Raw genomic sequence first — 20,795 nt, forward strand, 5'->3', positions numbered from 1 at the left:
CCTCCTGCCACAGGACACACACTTTTCCTCTAGCGGGTTTGGGGGTGGAGAGCAGCTGGTATCACTCTCTTCATAATTACCCCATATACTTAAAGAAGACAATTGAGTCATCCTTTATCCTCTTTTTTTCCAGGAAAAAATCCAGTTCCTTAAAACTTACCTCATAGGTTCTGTTTTCCAGCCCTTTAATCATTGTGTCTTTTGTGTGCCCTGGCCAAGTCCCCTGCTTCCTCTTAGACCTGGACCTGGTCCCTGAACAAGGACCTGATTGTGCTGACAGGAATAGGAAAGCCCCCCTGTTTCCACACTCACTTGTAAGTCAAGAAAGTAGGGAACAGTCATCCCTGGCATTATTCCAGGTGTGGGAAACTCTACTGTCAATGGGGACAGGCAGGAGCATACACAGCATGGGTGAGCATCATGTCAGAAGAAAGAATGTTCACAGCCTGGCCAAACAGGCCGGCCCTGCTAGGCTACAGTGGTCTGCTGCCCTGAGGCACATTGTTGCCAGGTCTTCTGATTTTTCTAGAAAAGTTCAAAATCTGGACTTTAAAAGTATGTGCCTATTTTTTTTTCCCAATGTCGTCTACCATCTCAAAATAAACAATCTGTGGGCAAATAAAACATGTCTGGAGGCTGAATGGGGTCCCTGGCCTCTTAAGAAATTATGTTCTAGTTAATGTAGTATAAACAAAGGCCAGTCAGGTGTGGGTGGGAGCCTGGGGACAGATTAGGAACACAGATAGAAGGGCAACTGATGTTTAGCAAGAAACAACCATAATAATGAACAACTGTAAACACTCATTTAAATGAGGAAAAAAGAATTATTAATAAAGTATTGAAATAATTACCATTTTAATTCAGTGCCTGGAGTATAGTAAATGTTCAATAAATGTTTGCTAACAAATACCTTGCTTTTTAATATTGTTTTACCATTATGAAACACATTATAATTTCTCTGCTTCCTTAGAACAACCCTGAGAGGTAAGAATATTTTTCTTCCCATTTTCATGTCATGCCCCTAGGAGCAGCAGAATTGGAGCTTCAATCCGCACGCTTGATTCACTATTTCTCCCTCCTGAATCTTGTCTTCCCAAAACTTTGCAGGTGGGTATCCGTGGACACCTGGGTATGTAATATGATCTGAGAGTCCACCCTCCCCTCTTTCCTACAAAGAACCACTTCTCACACGTGGTTAAAAAACAAAAACAAAACTGAAAGCAAATAAAGGGATTATGAACCTTAGGAATTCCCCTCTACTCACATCCAGCCACCAAGCTCTGCAGGAACTCTCTAAAGACAATCCCCTTTTACTTTTCTTTATTATTTGTACAGACAGGGTCTTGCTCTGTCACCCAGGCTACAGTGCAGTAGCACGATCATAGCACATTGTAACCTCAAACTCAGGGGCTCAAGGATCTTCCCACCTCGGCCTGCCGAGTAGCTGAGACTACAGGTGCTCACCACCATGCCTGGCTAATGTTTTAATTTTTTGTAGAGACGAGGTCTCACTATGTTGCCCAGGCTGGTCTCAAACTCCTGGGCTAAAGTGATTCCCACAACCTTGTCCTCCTAAAGTTCTGGAATTACAGGCATGAGCCACCACACTCAGTAAAGGCGACTCTTATAATCAGCCTATGAAAATGGATAGGTATTTTATGGGGTGTATGTATGTGTTTGTGTGTGTGTTTTGGAACATAAACAGTAAGATTTTATAATTTCTTTTATTCTTTGCTTTTTTTTTTTTTTTGTTTGAGACAGAGTTTTGCTCTCGTCACCCAGGCTGGAGTGCAATGGTGTGATCTCAGCTCACTGCAGCATCCGCCTCCCAGGTTCAAGCAATTCTACTGCCTCAGTAGCTGGGATTACAGGTGCCCACCATCATGCCCAGCTAATTTTTGTATTTTTTAGTAGAGACAGGGTTTCACCATGTTGTCCAGGCTGGTCTCAAACTCCTGACCTCAGATGATCTGCCTGCTTCAGCCTCCCAAAGTACCGGGATTACAGGCGTGAGCCACCGTACCTGGTCTCTTTGCTTGTTTTTAAGTTAAGACTGTAATTGGAATAACCTTCCACATCAATACATATGGAACTGCCTTCTTTTTAACCAAATCCTTGATGGATTTAGGTTTTAGTCTTTTATTAATAATGCTTCAGTGAATAACTGTCACTGTGCATCATTTCACACATGTGGAAGTAAATCTATGGAATAAATACAGTTAGAATTATTAGATTCAAGGATGTACATGTTTTTAGTATTTAAAGCTTGCCAGATTGCCCTTCATAAAGCCCACATTATACCCTCACAATCGATGTATAGAGTGCTATCATCCTATTTCATGAAAACTTTACTTTTCGGTTTATTCATCCACCTCCATGCTCACACACTCAACAGCCCCAAACTGTTCAGCTTCTGAAATGCAAAATTCAAACATACACCTCGTCCATAACTTTTATCCAACTACTCTCATTACACCCTCACGCCTTCCCCTAGTAGTTGGTTGCTGCATTCCCTTTCTCTTCCCATCACACCTAGCTCTGTGATCTGTCACTTCATCCTGGATCAGGCCAACCATTGCCACCTCCGAGCCAACATGCTAGCTACCAAGTGCTCCTAGAGAGAAATCACGCCACCTGGGCTGCTCCAAATTCATATGCCCCAACCTCACCTGGACCCTCCGCAGTGCTCCTAGGGATCAATGCTCCCTTCCCGGAGGAGCTTTCAAAGCTTTCCATTCTCCTCGGAACTCCCTCCCCACCAACGGATGGCCACCCTTTCACCTTCCTCAGGGAAATGAGAATTCCATTTTTCTTCCCTCTCTCCTCTACTCTTCCTCTCTCCTTTCTCCTTTCCCTTGTCATTTAAGCCTCTTCTAACCTCTCTCATCTAAAAAGCCTCTCTGTTGACTCTGCTCTACCTCTTCCTGTCACTCTCTCGTCTCTCCCCCTGTTCACGGCCTCACTTCCTGTGAGAGAATCTACGCCGCGATTATTCCACCCCATCTCACATTTAGTCTCCAAACCTCTAAAATCTGACTTCTACCATCACAATTAAAATTGTTCTCGTATGCACCCAGTAAGCTGACAGTAATTACTGTCAACCTCTTGCCACTTGACCTCGCTGCAGCATTGGACACTTTTCCATCCTCCTTCATGAAACGGCCCTTTTGTTCTTTTAGCTTCTGGCACCTCATCTCTTGCCACTCACCACCTCCTGTCTGTGCTGCAGCCTTATTCAGCTCTTGGCACTTCCTCATGTGGTGGATGGGGTGTTGACTCCTCAACTCTCTGAGTGATTAGTCTAAACCAAACATAGTGATTTCACTCCCCTAGGTAGCACTTCGATCCGGAAGAAGTATGTGACCCAAGCCTGGCCAATAAGACATGAGAAATTGTCTGCTTGGGATCAAAAGAGATTTTTTAAAAATTTATTCCTAAAGGGTCATGTGGGAAAGACAATATATCTTCTTATGCTGAGGTTGGAGCAGAACACAGGGAGGAGGCAAGAGCCCGGAGAACACACAGCAGAGGAGCTCAGCCATGTGGACTCTGCCTGAGGCCACACTGCAGAGGACCTCTTGTTATGTAAGATACTAAACTGGCTCATGGCTTAACCAGCTAGAGTGAGGCTTTATTTGCTTGAAGGCATTTGAACCTATACACCATATTCACCTCTCTATTTTTATGTGTTGTTTCTTCTGCCTGGAACCTTTTTATGATCTTTTATCTCCTCTTTCCTACTCATCTGTGAAGCCTCAACTCAGGCATACTTCTACTAGGGGGGCCTTCTATGGTCCCTCAAGAGAAGGCATCTTTCCTTTGTGCTCCTATAGTACTGTGTGAGAATGGAAGTATAATAACTTACTTGGGCCAGTGTGGTGGCTCATGTGGGTAATCCCAGCACTTTGAGAGGCCAGGGTGGGGGAGAACTACTTGAGACCTGGAGTTCGAGACTAGCCTGGGCAACAAAGCGAGACGCCCCCCTCCAACCCCACACATTTCTATACGAAGTAAAAAGAAAAACAAAATAGCCTAGCACAGTGGTGTGCACCTATAGTTCCAGCCACTATAAGTGCTGGAGGCTGGGGTGGGAGGATTCTTTGAGCCAAAAGTTGGAGGCTGTAGTGAGCTATGATTGTGCCACTGCACTCCAGCCTGGGTGACAGAGCAAGATCCTGTCTCAAGGAAAAAAAAATTACTTGAATATAACTCCCACTAGACTAATTCTTTGAGGAGGAAGATGACTTTTAGCACCCAACACAGTGCCTGGCACATAATAATTGCTCTTTAAATATCTGCTAAAAGAATAAATATTATTTTGATTGATCTAACCATCACTTTTTATGGTAATAACAATATTGGCAAAGACTCACGGAAATGAGCACCTCCCTCACTCATAGCGGATGGTAGAGTTTTTTTGAATTGCAACTTGACAATATGTTTTAGAGTACAAAAAAAAGTATGCCAGAATGCCACTTCTAAGAATTTATCATTACAAAATAATCAAGATTTATTTATATATATGTGCAGGCCTGTCTTGTTCTTAATGGTGAAGCGTCAAAAGCAATCTACAACAGTAGAGTGAACTGGTTAAATGAATTCTAGTATATCTATATATTGCAATACTAAGCAGCCAACATTTGGTGTTTCTGAAAAATATTTAATCATTTGGGAAAATATTTACATTATGTCATTAACTGAAAAAGCATGTAACAAAAGCTATATCCAAGTGTGGTTCCTATTTTTAAAATGTACATGAACAAAGAAGACTAAACTAAGGAACAGTGGCTGACACCTGTAATCTGAGTACTTTGGGAGGCTGAGGTGAGAAGATCACTTGAACCTAGGAGTTCGAGACCAGACTGGGCAACAAAGCAAGACCACATCTCAACAACAAGAACAACATCAAAATCAGCCAGGCATTGTAGTGCATGCCTGTAATCCCAACTACTAGGGAGGCTGAGGTGGGAGGATAGCTTGAGCCTGTGAGGTCAAGGCTTCAGTGAGCCATGATTGTGTCACTGTACTCCAGCCTGGGTAACAGAGCAAGACCCTATCTGTGAAAAAGAAAGAATGAAAGAAAAAGACTAGAAACTGTGCACTAATATTTTAATAGTGGTTATCTGAATGGTAGGATTATAATTTTAATTTCTTCTTCATGCTTTTCTAAATTCTCAACAATAAATATGTATTTTTAAAAGCTGTTAAAATTAATATTAAGAATAGAAAAGAAAGGTGGGAAGAAGGAAGAAAGAACAGAGAGAGGTGAAAAGACAGGAGAGAAAGAGTAAGAAGATGGGACTCTGAATCAGGATAATTGAGTTTTAATCCCAGCTTTACCATTAAGAGACCGTCCAGTTCAGGCTAAGTCATTTAGTCTTTATCCCTCAATATCTCACTCAGCAAATGGAAATAATAACACTTACCCTGCCTCATAGAATTTTTTTCAATACAAAAAAGTATATGAAGGGGCTTTGAAAAAATGTATATATTTTGTAATATCAGATGTCATTTTTATTCACACAGATATTGTTTAATCACAGCTACCTTTTCTATAATTTAAGCCCTTAAACACATTTTTTAAATCTAAATAATGAAATCTAATCCATTATTTTCTATGTGGCTTTCCAGGCATTTGAGAGATGTCAAGAGTTTCATTCAGTCAATAAAGGTGTCTGTTTTATTGAAATAAAAAAATAAAAATTTCTTACACTTACCAAAATGTCTGAAATCCCCATCTTCCTCATTCCTTTAAGTTGAAGTACTGAAAGTTGCATGCCAAAATAAAAAGTTATATTAAAAAATGGAGCATTTCTTTCATGCTTTACATTGTGTAATATAAAACATGTGACCAGTGGTTTGTAAAGAGAATAGAGAAGATGCCTTGAAGAGCTAAGTCACAGATCACCACTTTGGGGAAAGGTACTTTCCATTTCAACGAGAGAATCTGAGTAGCCAGAGTTACCTTACAACCTCGGGTACTTGGAGTTACACAACTTAGTAGCATTTAATATTCTCTATGGGTTAACCTCAAACCGCTCTTATAAGATCGTTATGTAAAACACATACTACCCTTCAGCCAAACTGGAATACATTAGACTCTTATTGCTTGAAAATATACCATTCCTTTTGTATTTTTGCCAATCAAATAGGCATAAAATGGTATCACATTGCATTCTTGATTGGTATTTCTCTCATCACTAATGATACTGAACATATGTTTGTATGTTTGATTGTATTTGTTTCCTTTTCTGAGAAATGTATTTCTGAGAAATGTATTTTTTGTCAATTGATAGAATCTATATATTCTTGATACTAATAATGTGTGTATTGCAAGTATCTTTTCTCAATTTGACATTTTTCTCATTTTAATATATCTTTTGATAAAATATATTAATTTTAATACAATTGATCAATGTTTGTAGCAGACACTTTTGAAAAATCTTGCATATCTTTCCCTATCTGAAGGACTAAATCATATTTACTTATATTTTCTAATACAAATTTTAAGGTTTTATTTTTCAAATTTAAGTCCTTAATCCATCTTGAGTTGATTTTTGTATGTGGTAAGAGTAAGAATCTAATATCACTTTTTTGCATATTTTTATTTTCCTACTGACCTGACATACTACTTCTGCTATCATCAAATTTTGATTCATGTGGAGGGACATTTCTAAGCTTTTATTCCACTGGTTAATTTATCTGTCTTTTCACAAATACAAACTTATCTTAGTAACTGTAGCCTTATAATATAATCCTTATATCATTTTTAGGCACCTTTGGGTTTTCTATGCAGACAATCATTGTACATGTGTGTTTTACCATCTTCCTTTGTAATTCTGTAGCCCTCTGATTATCTTTTCTTCCCTTATTACATTGGCTAGGACCTCCATTATGATATTAATTAGAAATGGTAACAATGGACATCTTTACCTTGTTTCCAGTCGTAATGGGAAAGTATTCAGTTTTTCACCATTATGAATGATGTTATCTATAGGTTTTTTTGTAGATGGCCCTCATCAATTTGAGGAAGTTCCCTTCTATTCCTGGTTTGCTAATTATCATGGCCCGATGGTGAACTTTTTCAAATGCCTTTTCTGTATCTATTGGGACAACCATATGGTTTGTTTTTTAATACACTTATATGGTGAATTGCATTTATTGATTTTTGAATGTTACAGTATACTTACATTCCTGGGATAAATTCCACTTTTTCATGATGTATTATCTTTTAAAAATATGATTAAAATATGATTGAATATAGTTTACTAATATTTAAAAATAATTTTACATTTATTTGTCTTTGTATTCTATTTATCCCATCTGTTCTTGGATTCTTTTTTTCTTCTGCCTAAAAAACTTTCTTTAACAGTTCTTGTAGAGAACATCTATCTGCTAGTGATGAATTCTCTCAGGTTTTGTTTGTCTGATTTTCTGGATATAAAATTTTACACTGACAATTTTCTTTTTCTTTCAATACTTTAAAGATGTCAAATCATTTTCTCAGTCTTATGTAGTTTCTGACAATAAGTCAGCTGTCTTCTATCTTTGTGCTTCTGTGTCTTCTTTCCCCACTATGCTTACTTTTAAGATTTTTCTGTCAGTGATTTTCAGAACTTTATAATGTGCCTTTGTGTAGTTTTTTGTTGTTGTTGTTGTTTACTCTGCTTGTGTTTGATGCAATTTTTAAATATGGTTGTTTATACTTTTCACTGTATTTTATATTTTTTAGTCATTGTTTCTTTAAATTTTTTTGTCTCTCCATGTCTCTCCTCTCCTTCTGAAATTCCAATTGCATATATTTTAGAAAACTTGATATTGTCCCACAGATCATTGGTACTCTGTTATTTTTTTCTTCAATCTTTTTGTTCTCCATGTAGTTCATTTTGGATAGTTCTGTCTTCAAATTAACTAACCTTTTCTTCTGAAGTATCTTGTCTCTTAGAAATCCCATCCAGTAATTTGCATTTCATGTATTATAGTTTTCACTCCTAGAAGTTTAATTTTGATTTCTAAAATATGTTGTATTTATCTTCTTATCATGTTAATGTTCACATTGGGGACTGCATTTGGAGTCTCATACCACCAGGCTCAGTTTGGGCTTTTTCTCCCTGCACTATGGCCTGGAATCTCTCTCTGGAATAATCGCAGAGGTTACCGTCACTATTGTTCAGCATCTAAAAACCATCAAAGTATATATATTTACCTGTTTTTCTAGTGATTTAATGCAGGAGGGCAACCCAGTCCCTGTTACTTCATTATAGCCATGGCCTTCATTTGGGAAATATATTTTTGTTGGGTATAGAACTCTAGGTTGACAATATATATATATTTTTTGCTTTCAGCATATTAAATTATGTTTTGATTTTCAGCATGTTAGAGATGTTATCTTCTGGCTCATAGTTTTGACAAGAAATTAACTATTATTCTGTTTCCAGTGACTTTTATCCCTGGGCATAGGTCAAATTTTCCTGCTGCTTCTCACGTCTAGTATTTTTTATTGGATGCTGGACATTTTTGTTCTACATTCTCGTATGTCTGGATTTTGTTTTCTTTCCAATTTCTGTCTCCTCAACTTTGTGAGATCTTTGTACTCTGCTTGGATTCCCCGTCCTGTGGCATGGTCCAGAGTGTGTCTCCATATAGAAAGCCAGAATGATCATAGGACCACTTTATTTGATTTCTTTTCCTCAGGGATCACTTACATGCACTGGTCATTTTCCAATATCCGAAGGTATTGTTTTCCTACATTATGTTCAGTTTTCTAGTTGCTTACAGTCATAGTGTAAGTTCAGTACCAGTTACTATGTCACTTTTGCCAGAAGAAGAAATTTCATTACATTATTAAAAATAACTATCCAACTAAAAAGCAAATAATAAATAAGGGTTTCCATACACTACCCAAAGAAGAGTTTGTCATGAAGCATGAATTGTGATTAATCCAATCCCACACCCCTGAAGTCCTTTTCAAAGTAAGTTTTTTAAAAAGCAATTTCACATTTGTGTTCTCTAGTATTGCACACAATGCTGAAAGCCCACATCTTTAGCAATATATAATTTTTGCTACAACGCACAATTGTGGAGCTGGTATATGACCTTTATTTTTCTCTGTTGTGGCCTAATTCCCCTAAGTATTATGAAGAGGTATGATATAGAATAAGAATATTTGTTATTTGGGACAGACTCAAAGATTTCTGGACTAACTCTTCTAGCAGGATAAGGGTATACTATGAACTAAGTTTTCAGAATTTACTCCATGCTCATGCTATTCCTTCTCCCTTGCCCATCTCATCTCATTCTATGTCTGTTAAAGTTCCATCCCTTCTTCAATATTCAGATAATATGTCACATCCTTTATCCTTTTCTTGTCAATATATTTAAATCAAGACTTAACTTTTTCTCCTCTGTTTCCAAATCTCTTTGTTTGTACTTCACATGGGATATTTATCACATTCTAATTTGTTTTGTAATTATTTATGTACATGTCAAATTTTCTCCCTAGTAGGTTGTGAGTTTATGAAAGGTAAGGACTAAATCTTAATTTTTAGTCTGTCCCAGCACTTTGTACTGTGCCTGTCAACAGTGCTCAGTAAGTCATTATTGAATAAATGATGGAGGAAAATAAAAGGGCCTACAAGACAATCTTCGCTTAATCCAATGCTTTTTCATAAACCATTGAGTCTAGTAATGCAGGCATCACTGTTCTCTGAATGTATGCTTCAAAGGTCAATACTCCTGATGTGGCTGAAGCTCATGCCAACTTCTCTTACTCTGTGTTGTCGTGGAGAGTGAATGTTCACTGCACTGGTGGTAAGGCTTCATATATTTTTTTCTCCCTTTCTTCTGTTGTATTCCTCTGCTAGTCCCCTACCCCATTTCCAGTATCCCCCAATCACTAAGGGTCTGAAAGTTTCTATAAGTCAAGGTTATAGATGACAGTTTCCAGTAGTTTCTGTATACATACCTACCCATGGAGAGTAGGAGTGTGTGCGTTTCAATGATATTTTTTCCGTCCCTCTTTGGTGCAGCTTCTCGCATTGAGCATGCTGGGCTCAGCGGCTTTTTGTTTCTTTAATCTTTCTTCTCTTTAATGTGCTTGTTTACTTGTCTTTGACCACACTCTGATTGCAGAATTAGTTTTCAAATTATTATATTCTTTGGAAGGCTAAGTGAGCTGAGGGTCACAAGTGCAACTCAAGCAGAGGAAGGCTTATTAATGCATTTTAGGGTATTAATTGAAATCAGTTCCTCAGCTCTTTATGGTGAAACACCTTCCCAATACCATGTTCTGTCCTACATATTGGATATGCCAAGTTGAGTAAGCATCGGTTTTAAGGAATATATTGTTTAAATGGAGAGATTGATAAGCAAACAGAAAGTGAACATACAGTGCCAGAGTACAATAACAAAGGGTGGGTAACAAAGAGGATGCCCTGGAAATGCAAAGTGGGAATAACTCTGCCTGAGGGAAGTAAGTATGGTGTGTCAGTATCTTGGAGAAGGTTACGTCTAGGCTGAGTCTTCTAGTATGAGTAGGAGTCCATTCAACAGAGAAGTATAGATAGTTCAGTAAGAAGATACAGAACACGCAAGGACACAGAGGCATGAAAGATTATGACTTGTGTGGTATGTCTGAGAGGACGGCAGTGAGAGGAAATTGTCGGGAAAGTGAACCTGAACCAGACTTTGCACTTTTTATGGTCTAAGAAATACGCATTTGTTCCCACAAGCCAAACTTTCCTAATTTTTAGTCATATACTTTCCACTTTCACATATTTGTATAATATCTGTACCAGTGTTTACTTAAAACTTTAAAAAATCAACTTTAAAAAATCAACTTTAAAAATCAACTTTAACTCACTTTACTTAAAATAGTTTCTCAGGCAATATTGGATTATTTTTAAAAGGATGGATATCACATATATGAATCAGAATAGTAGAACAAATACTTGCAAACTCATTTTCCAGTATAAGAAGTAGAACTTTATTATCCAACTTAAGAATGAAAACATTTCCAATGCCATTGCTTTATTTGTATGATTCTTCCCTGTGTCATCTCCTTGTCTCCCCTAAAAGGTTAGTACAATCCTACACTTTGTATTCATTGTTCCCTTGCTTTTTGAAGAATTGTCTTATTTCATATATATATATGTGTGTGTGTGTATGTGTATATGTGTGTGTGTGTGTGTGTGTGTGTGTGTGTATATATATATATATATATATATATCTCCACTAACAGCATACTGTTTAGCTTAGTTTGGCTTTGATTTTAGATTTTGATTTGTGGCAGCCTTGTGGAAAAAAGGTGGGTGCAGGAGCAACCCTGGAGGAAGGGACATCTTGCAGATGATTGTCAGAATTAGAAATCCAGAAAAGACTATGTTTTGAAGAACTTGGATTAAGGAGGGGAGATCGATTAAGTAGGGAAAATGAGGAATGGATGTGATCTATTCCAAAGGCAGAATTGCTGAAATCAAGGAATTATTTTAAAGTAACATTTTATTTAGTAAGAGCTTCTTTAGAAACTGCCCTTTATAATGTTTCTTATGGCAGAAATATGAAAGTGTTCGTTTAGTTTATTGACATAAGTATTTTGTATTTTGATCTTTGTTGTGCTGGTGGTTCCCTGTGGTTTCCAGGGAACGGAGAAAAGCAAGCTCATAGGCCTTCATCCTAGAAGGTCTGCACGTTGACTTTTAAAGATTAGTAAGTAAAAGCCATGAAGAGTATTCAAGGTGTGGTTCTTTATAATCCAACTAGGCAGCTGAACCAATATGCATATCTTGGTTTTTTAACTATAAAACAAGTCTTTCTCCCTAGGCCATGTCTTGAATTTGTTTTTTAAGTTCACCACACCCAGCCTTTCCCAATATTTAGTTTTAAACAAAAATCTCACCATATTTCTGTCATTAATCTGTACAATATTGCTATTGTTTTCAGAGTAACTTTGGAAAGCCCCAACACTTTGGGCAATATTTGCAAAATGCAGTTAATTTAATGCTAGGTACATTAAGGGAGATTTTCAATTTTAAAACAAGAGATTGAATTAGCCAGTTTTATTGAGACTAGAGGAATTAACTTGTAATTTATGGTTGGCTCAAAAAGGTCACTCACTGGAAGTGGGTGTCTGGGTACTCCCCAAGTCCTCAAGCTGACCTTGATTGGGCAATTTGAGCACAACAGAATGGTTTGGAAGAAGCATTCTCTAGCCAGGAGGACACTCAAGCTATGCCAATTAGACTCGGAAACTGGTTCAACTTGCTGGGTCAAAAAACAGCTAGACAGCAGGAGTTTAAAAAATACAAAATGATCACTGGTGAAAACGCAGGTGGAATACAATAAATGTCAGGTTAATTTAAGCCATCTTTGTAGAGTCAATACTCTTCTCACTTCCCGAAATTATTAATTGACCAATTTCTTTAGTTCAAACCAGACTGGTTGTTGAACAAACTGTCTCACAGACTAGGGAACCCAGTCACTAGGAGATAAAATGTCTAGGATAAATTAGCATCATTCGGCAGTAGTGGAATTCAAAAAGGCCCCAGTGGTTCTGCATGTCATCACTTGGCTGTGGGCCTCTTAGACTGTTTAATTCCATTAAACTAACATTTATTTAGTGCCTATTATGTAAAAGTTCTGTACTTGGCACCCTGATAATGCCATAATGCTTTCCTAAGGGACTGGGCAATTTGGGGAAATGTCAAACAGTTTATAACAGGGTCCTCTATCTATTTGTCTCCCCCAAAGCTGAACTGATTGGAAAAAGGAGGGAGGGTGTGGGTCACCATGATCAGAGAACTTGATAGTTGTGACTCTGTTGTCCCATTCTACCCCATGGAAATTTTGAAAAACTTGGGGTGGAGAACCTAGTGAAAAAAGGGATTTGGTGGTTTGAAGGTTCTTAAAAAATAAGATCTTAGCATCTATTATTTGATCCTGGATCTATGACCTAATCCTAACAAGACATAATGCATTCGGGATTTAGTGGCCACTTTTATAGGTTGGCACACATTTCTTCTGCATCCCTATTCACCCAGCCATTAATTTTATTTTAATATATACTTGTACTCTGACATTTTCTCCTCTGAATATTTTATTTGTATTTAAAAATTTTTTAACCTCGTGATGATTGATGGGGAGGAGGGGAAGGACAAGACAGGAAGCAGACAGATAAGCTGACAAAAAATGACAAAAAACCATTTTAATGTTTAAATCAGAACAGAAAGCTGTTTATGAGTTGTGATCTATTGTTTGGTACTGAAGAGTAACAGAGGCATAATTAAATCTTTCACCCAATGCTTTATCCAGAGAGATATTTTCAGAAATTCAGGCAGTATTTATCTTATAAAAGCAACCTTGTTTTTTTGTTTTTTTAATGGAACTCATTTATATGACTGCTATGATTTATATGACTGCTCATTTATATGATTGTTTAGCTTAGTTTGGTTTTGAATTTTATCATAACCATGCTGTCTGGACCTAAGGTCCCAAATTGAACCTCTCAATATCCATGGCATTGCAAGCATGAGTATGCATGCAGTGGGGAAAATAATATCATGTATTTGCATAGTGGTTTTTTTTTTTTTCCTTTTTAAAGCCCTTTCACATCTACTGGTACATAAAATTGTGTCAGTTACTAAAATTCATTGTTAATTTCATTTTTCTAATGAACATTTGGCTACCATCCTGTAGACCAGGTTATAGATGCTTCACCTATTAACTGAGGGTTTTGTTTGTATATTTGTTGAACTAACTTTTTAACTAAAAATTTTAAGGTCAAAAAGGACAATTGGTGGTCTTTTGGTTGGGAGCCCAGACTGTGAGAAACTTTTCTAGAGTCCTCTCTTAAAATCCAGACACTCCTTTGAAGGATTATGTAACTAAGTAATAGCTTTAGAGGTAATAGTTAACATCTTGGCATGGATTAGTTGGCAGTTGTTGAAAAGGAGAGGAATTTTAGGGTGGTAAAGGAAGTTACTACCCTACCTCTGGAGGAGGGGGAGCATTAACCAGGACTACTAGGAACAAGCTCCACCTCTCCAATTACAACTGTGACCTCATCTCTCACTAACCTTCCCCATAAAACTGCTTAGGCACCTCTGGTGGCAAATAAAATCTGTCTCTAGACTCTCAGTTAGTTGGGGGGATGAACCCTTGTCCCTCACCATTGCTTTCCAGCCCATCTTAGCATACAGTAGAGAATCAGGAAATATATATAGAATAAATGAAAACTTTAATCCATAATTTGATGCCTAGTTGTAATATTTAAGCTTCTGTCTTATGCTATCTTTGTTTACAAAAGGAATAATGCTGGAGCATCCCAGAAATTGAAATGTTTATCTTTGTCTTAACCTCTAGAAAGGAATCCAATTTTTCTGTAGGATAATAAAAATAATAGACAACACTTACTGAATGTTTATTGTGTCCTGGGCACTGTCCCATCATTTATACAGATTAATTGATTTAATTCGCACTACCAGCCCATTTGACAAATAAAGAAAACATGTCAGAGAATTTAAGTCTACTTGCTTATAAATTTCCTCTCTTACTATTAAAAAAGACAAAGGTGCTGAATGGCAATGACAAAAAAAGTTCCTTCTATCTGTTTTTAATTAAACTTCATTGTAGACTCAACAAAAATTAAATGTAAACAGAAAGAGAAAAAAAGAGGAATTCATCCCTCAGAAGCCCATCACAGTGCCTAAGTTTATCAATGCATAACAGTCTATTTAATTCATTCCTACGTAGATGTGGAGCTACATTCATGGTTAAATACGTATTGTGGAGGAGTTAAGATAGCGCAAAACTATGTCCACCAGGTGGCACTCATCTCTCTAGATGAAGGGCATAGGTTGAGGCGGAAACACTTCTGATTGTGTTGTCACACCCTTGGCAAAGATTCAAGTGCTGACCTTTAGTTTCCTGGGCCTACAGCTTTCTATCCAGGGTGAATTGAACTGTCAGACACCCACAAGTGCACCCTGCCTATTTTTTGCTATAAAGGAGAGGAAGTTCTCAGAGGCATAGCAGTATGGTGTAGTTGATGGATGTAGGGTTCTGTTTCAAATGCAAATTCAAATACAGGTTTCTTCAAATCCTAGGCCTACCAGTCACTAGTTGTATGACTTGGGTAAGTTACTAAACCGTTCTATGCTCCAAGATGCTCCTATGTGAAATGGGGACAATCATTATACTTACCTTATTTTCAATTGCCTGTTTTAATAGTCCTCTGCTCACAGAGGGCCCAGATAAATGTTCTATGAAATGGAATTCATTATGTGACCCTTTAGTAGTTGGGAATTAAAATGCAATTAAAATTTTACTTGGCTCAGAATATACCATCAAAGAGATGAACTTGAGTTTCAGGCTTTTTTGTTGTTATTGTTTGTTTATTTTCTAGAGATAGAGTCTCACTCTGTTTCCTGGGCTAGAGTGCAGTGGCACAATCATAGCTCACTGCAGCCTTGAACTCCTGGGATCAAGTGATCCTCCCACCTCAGCCTCCCAAGTAGCCGGAACCATAAGCATGCACCACCACACCTGGCTAATGTTTATTTTGTTTTTTGTAGAGATGGGGTCTTGCCATGTTGCCCAGGCTGGTCGTGAACTCCTGGCCTCAAATGATCGTCCCACCTCAGCCTCCCAAATTGCTGGGATCATAGGCATGAACCACTACACCCTACCAAGTTTCAGTTTTAAATGGCAAAGTAAAGCTATGACTATTTACTAGGTGTAAATTAGTCATTAGAGCAAGAAATATGGACTGAGCATCTCCAGTGAGCTAGTCAGTCACTTCCCTAGGTGCTATTGCTGCAAAGATGAGCAAGACAGGTCCTATCCCCACTCCCATGAAGCATATAATGTAGCAGGGAAGATAAATAATGACATAAAAGTAAACAATTACAAATGTACAAAGCAATGTAAAACAGATGGACCTAACCTAGTATGGGGGGTCAGGGAATGCTTCCAAGAGGAAGCGGTTGTAGAGAATCAGGTAATGAAGCAAAAAGAAAGTGGGTAAGCATTCCAGACAAAAGAACTGGCATTTGCACAGGCCTTAAAGTGGAAAAAAAGCCTGCTAAACTAAAACACCTGAGAGAAGTCCAGTGTAGCTGAAGGGGAGAAAAAGTGGGACAGAGAGGCTGGCAGATGGAGAGGTTACTTACTGGGCAGGAAGAAGTACTAAAGGGCTTTAAACGGAAAAGTGACATCAGATGGTGTTACTCTAAGAACTGCACTTTTTAAGAGGTCATTATGCAGCTTGGGAGGCTGAGGTGGGAGTATAGCTTGAGGCCAGGAGTTCAAGACCAGCCTGGGCAACATGGTGAGAACCTATCTCCACAATTTTTTTTTTAATTAGCTGGGTGTGGTGCCACATGCCTGTAGTCCCAGCTACTCGGGGTAGGGGGCTCAAGTGAGAGGATCGTTTGAGTCTAGAAGTTTTAGGCTACAGTAAGTTATCATCATGCCACTGCATTTCAGCCTGGGTGACAGAGTGAGACCCTGTCTCTAAAAAAACTAAATTAAAATAAAAGATCATTATGACTGAAATGAGGAGATAAAGAGGCTAGTTTGATGGGGTAAGACTGTATTGAGAGTGTCCAAGGCAAAACCCTTTGTATTATTTCAGCCTAATTATGATGGTAGCCTGAACCAGTGTGGCAGAAAGTAAATGGCTTTGAGAGATACTTAAGGCATGTGGACTTGACAATATTTGTTGATTAGATGTGTGGAAGGGAGGAGTTTAGGTTTCTGACTTAAACAAGAGTGTTGATGGTATTACCATTTCCCAAGATTCAGAGAACATTGGAGAAGTAGCAGTTCTGGAAATTTAAGTTAATATGTTCATTTCAGGATAGGAGGAGTTTGAAGCCAAAGATACATTCAAGAGAAACTGTTAAGAAAGTACTTCTGTGTATGGAGCTCGAAGGGAGATGGGGGTTGTTTAAGTAGATTTAGGAATTGTCACCATAGCTATAAATTGAAGCATGATAAGACCTTCTAGGGAGAAAGTGAAGAGTGAGAAAAGAAGATGTCCTGGGTCACAACCCTAGGGAAGCTCACCATTTTCTACATTAGTAGAGATGAGGGATCAATACTCAGTAATGAAAATGGAAAGAACAGTCAGAGGTGCAAGAGCAAAATCAGAAGGCTCAAGTGCCTTCCCCCAAAAATAATAAAGAAAGAGGAAGCGGTCAATGGTATTGAAAGCTCCTGAAAAGTCAAAGATGATGAAAACTAAAACATATTCTTGGTCTTGGTGACCTTAGCAAGATCAGTTTCTATGGAACACTAAAGGCAGAAGCCAGATTGCAATGAGTTGAAAGGCTAAATGTAACGTGAGAAAATGATGACGATAAATGCTGAATATAGTTAGATTCATTTACTTACACATTTTTATTGTGTGTCTGCTCTGTGCCAGATGCTCTGCTACATGCTGGGTTTGATATGGTTAGGCTTTGTGTCCCCACCCAAATCTCATCTTAAATTGCAATCCCCAGGACCTGGAGGGAGGTGATTGCATTGCGTGGGTGGTTTCTCCCATGCTGTTCTCATGATAGTGAGGGAGTTCTCATGAGACCTGATGGTTTTATAAATGGCAATTTCCCCTGGACTTTTCACTCCACTCTCTCCTGCCGTCTTGTGAAGAAGGTGCCTGCTTCCCCTTCTGCCATCACCGTAAGTTTCCTGAGGCTTCCCCAACCAGGTGGAACTGTGAGTCAATTAAACTTGTTTTCTTTATAAATTACCCAGTCTTGGGTAGTATATTTTTAGCAGTGTGAAAATGGATAATACAGAGTTCTTCTGGGTGGATGTCATACAAACAAGATTAGGACAAGATAATTTAGGATATTAATGAGAGTGGTTTAAATGATGGCCACAGGATCTTAGCTAGATAGAGAGAAAAGTGAAGGGATCAGGGACGACAATAGAGTGAGGAAGCTACTGGAGGTGTCGATGAAATGAAAGAACTGGAATTCCTGGAGTAATTGCTACAACCATGGAATAGGAGCTTGTGAGCAGAGATTAAGATTTCTGAGTTCCTGATGTGAAATGTTGATGTGGCTCTAAGAATGGGTGGCTGAAATGAAGGAGAGATGATGTCACGACAACCAGTTACCTTTTAAAATGCAAATTTGGATGTGTCATGCTTATATATAAAACTTTCCAGTTGCTCTGAGTAAAAAGATTTTTAAAATCCTTAACATGGTCTATAAGGCCTGCTCATTCCTTCTGGTCTCACCTCATGATGCTTCTTCCCAGTCACTCTGGTCTTTTCAAGAGCTGTTTTCTTGGCCTGAAATACTAATGCCCTCATCTAGCACAAAAGCTTTGTCAAGTTAATCCCTACTCAACCTTCTGTCTTTAGGTATCAGCTAAATGTCACTGCCTCAAAGAGCCTCCTTTTCACTCAGAGTGGCTCCATGAACTTTTCCTTCATAGCAATCGTTATAAGTTATTTGTATTTGTGTGATTTTTTAAAAAATATTTTTGTGTTTCTCCCACAAATGTGTAAGCCCCAGAAGAGTAGCAACTATGTAGGTTTTGCTACTTATTATATTCCAACAACTAGCACTGTGCCTAGCACATAGTAGGTGCTTAATAATTGTTAAATGAATAGACAAATAAAGGGGTTAAGCAATTTGCCCAAAGTCATCAATTGAACCTACCAAAAATAACAATGTTAACATTTATATTAATATTTATAAAATATATTCATTAAGCTGTATGCTTCTGTGACATTTTTCGTGTATGTCATAATGGGTGAAGGACACGAACAGATACAACAGGTATTGAAGAAGACAAAAATTTAAAGAGATGGTGATAGAAAACAGGAGGGAACATATCTTGGAGGTTTGGAGGTTTGCTATGCCCTGAAGTCTCCCCTGGGGTTTCTCCCACGGAATGAGTGTTGTGCCAGAGCCAGATGGCCTCTTCCACAATTACAAGAGGTCTTATCCTATTCCAGTCTCTCCTTGTGCCTGACCATTGTGGAAACTCTAACTACATGCACGCCTGTTCACAAGCAGTGGGTGCAGAGCAACCCCTGCACTTTCTGAGTATTGGCTGCCAGACTAAGTGAAGAGAAGGTCAGTTGCTCAGCAGGCCCGAGCCTATCTCAAGTCTAGACTTGCCCATCTCTTCTGTGAGTACCTTGAACATTCATTGGTGTCAAGATGGCTTAACCTATTACCTGAGGATTTTGTGTGTGTGTATTTTCTTGTAACCCTATGGCCTTTCTTCCATTTTGCAGCTAGACGATGGGCCATCCACTGGCTCAGAGAAAAAAGAAGTGTTTCTCTGACCTGAATTCAAATATATAAAGCCTACAGGGAACAAGGCATTCTCAGGAGAAGTTAGTAGATTTGAGAGGATACGCAGTGACGCAGGAACAAGATTTCCCACTGCAAAGGATCATTTGATGGGTCAAGAGTAGCAAGTGTCCCTGACTATCAGAGGGGAAATAAAAAACATGAGCTGCTGGTTTGTTTTGGCTGGGAGACAACCGCAATCTCAGGGAAGTAGAGACTGCTGCCCCTAGTGGCACAGAGAGATTGAAGAGGCTTCAAGATGTCAGAATAGAAATGGCTATGGGGTATGGCTATGGAGTTTGTCTAGATGCATGGGCCTGAGGCTGCCTCACAGAGTGCCCCCAGCCCAACTTGATGTGCATCTAATGAATGATTCCTATATGCTCATGAAGAACACAGAATTGCTGAAGGCCCTTGGATAGCCCCTCAAACCCCACCCCAGGTCCAGTAACATGCAGGGGCCTCAGGAAGAACTTTGTCAGCAGGGACGGTCACTGGACCAGAAGGAGCTCTTTGGATGGGTGCAAGGGCCATCCAAGCAGCAGTCTGAGTAGTTCAATCCGTGCAGGCCAGTGGGACAACAGATCTCAGTAGATGCCAACTTGGATGCCTGTCTATTTTTCCTAGCATCTTGATCCCTCAAACTTAGGCCTGACACCACGGAAAAAGAGAGAGGGAGGTCTTTAAATTGCCTAGAATTACATTTCTGCCACTCAGATGAATCTAAATCTGATATGAATTGTAGACATTCACTATTTTCTATATTAAAGAAATGCACCTTTTTAAAACTAGAAATGGACTCATATTTCTTGCCCACTTGAGTTTGTGGAGAGAGATTCACATTCTACACACATATTGCTAGTTATTTCTTCCTGCATTCATGTCTGGTCTCCAGAGCTAGACTGCAAGATATTCAAGGCTCCAGAGTAGCCCATTCCTACCCTCTTCTCCTTCTACTAAGCACTTTGTACATAACAAGACACATTTTGAGAGAAACCCTATGGAATAGGATGTGAATAGTTGTTTTGTTTACACGTGATTAACTAGAGTATCAGTTCAAGGGTTTCTCAGCTCTGCTTTCATTTATAGTTGTACAGTTTTCCCCAAGTATTCATTTTTCACACTAAGAAATAAAAATTTGTCAAGCACAACCACAGGCAAGGCCTTACTTCTACCTCTCCCGGGGGATGTAGTCCTTGTCCTCAGGAACTTCTTATTGGAGATATAGACAAGTTATAGCTGATTGCATTGAACGTGCATTGAGTTTAGGACAACACCTAGGAGGTTTTGTTGCCTGTTTTTAAATATGTGGATAATCTGAGTGCAAAAGTGATGAATGTTTAGTTGAGAACACTTGCAAAGTATAGAAGTAAACAAATTGTACCCATAAACTCAGAACCTGTAAAATTAGAGGTAATCAATGTTAACATTTTGGTGTATATCATTATATATGCCTTGTAAAAGTATATCATGATCTATTGG

General features: G+C 38.5%; 1 protein-coding gene across 1 annotated transcript in view; it reads right to left on the reverse strand.

Annotated features, from left to right (window-relative positions):
• Positions 1–20,795, reverse strand: part of LOC123568022 (uncharacterized) — a 54,020-nt gene that overhangs the window by 11,706 nt on the left and 21,519 nt on the right. Inside the window, exon 5 of the mRNA XM_074008564.1 lies at positions 5,718–5,764. The gene's annotated coding sequence lies outside the window, so the exon portion shown is untranslated. The remainder of the gene's footprint in view (positions 1–5,717; positions 5,765–20,795) is intronic.

The sequence above is a fragment of the Macaca fascicularis genome, chromosome 12 (assembly GCF_037993035.2).
Source record: "Macaca fascicularis isolate 582-1 chromosome 12, T2T-MFA8v1.1".
In the NCBI taxonomy this organism is placed as follows: domain Eukaryota; kingdom Metazoa; phylum Chordata; class Mammalia; order Primates; family Cercopithecidae; genus Macaca; species Macaca fascicularis.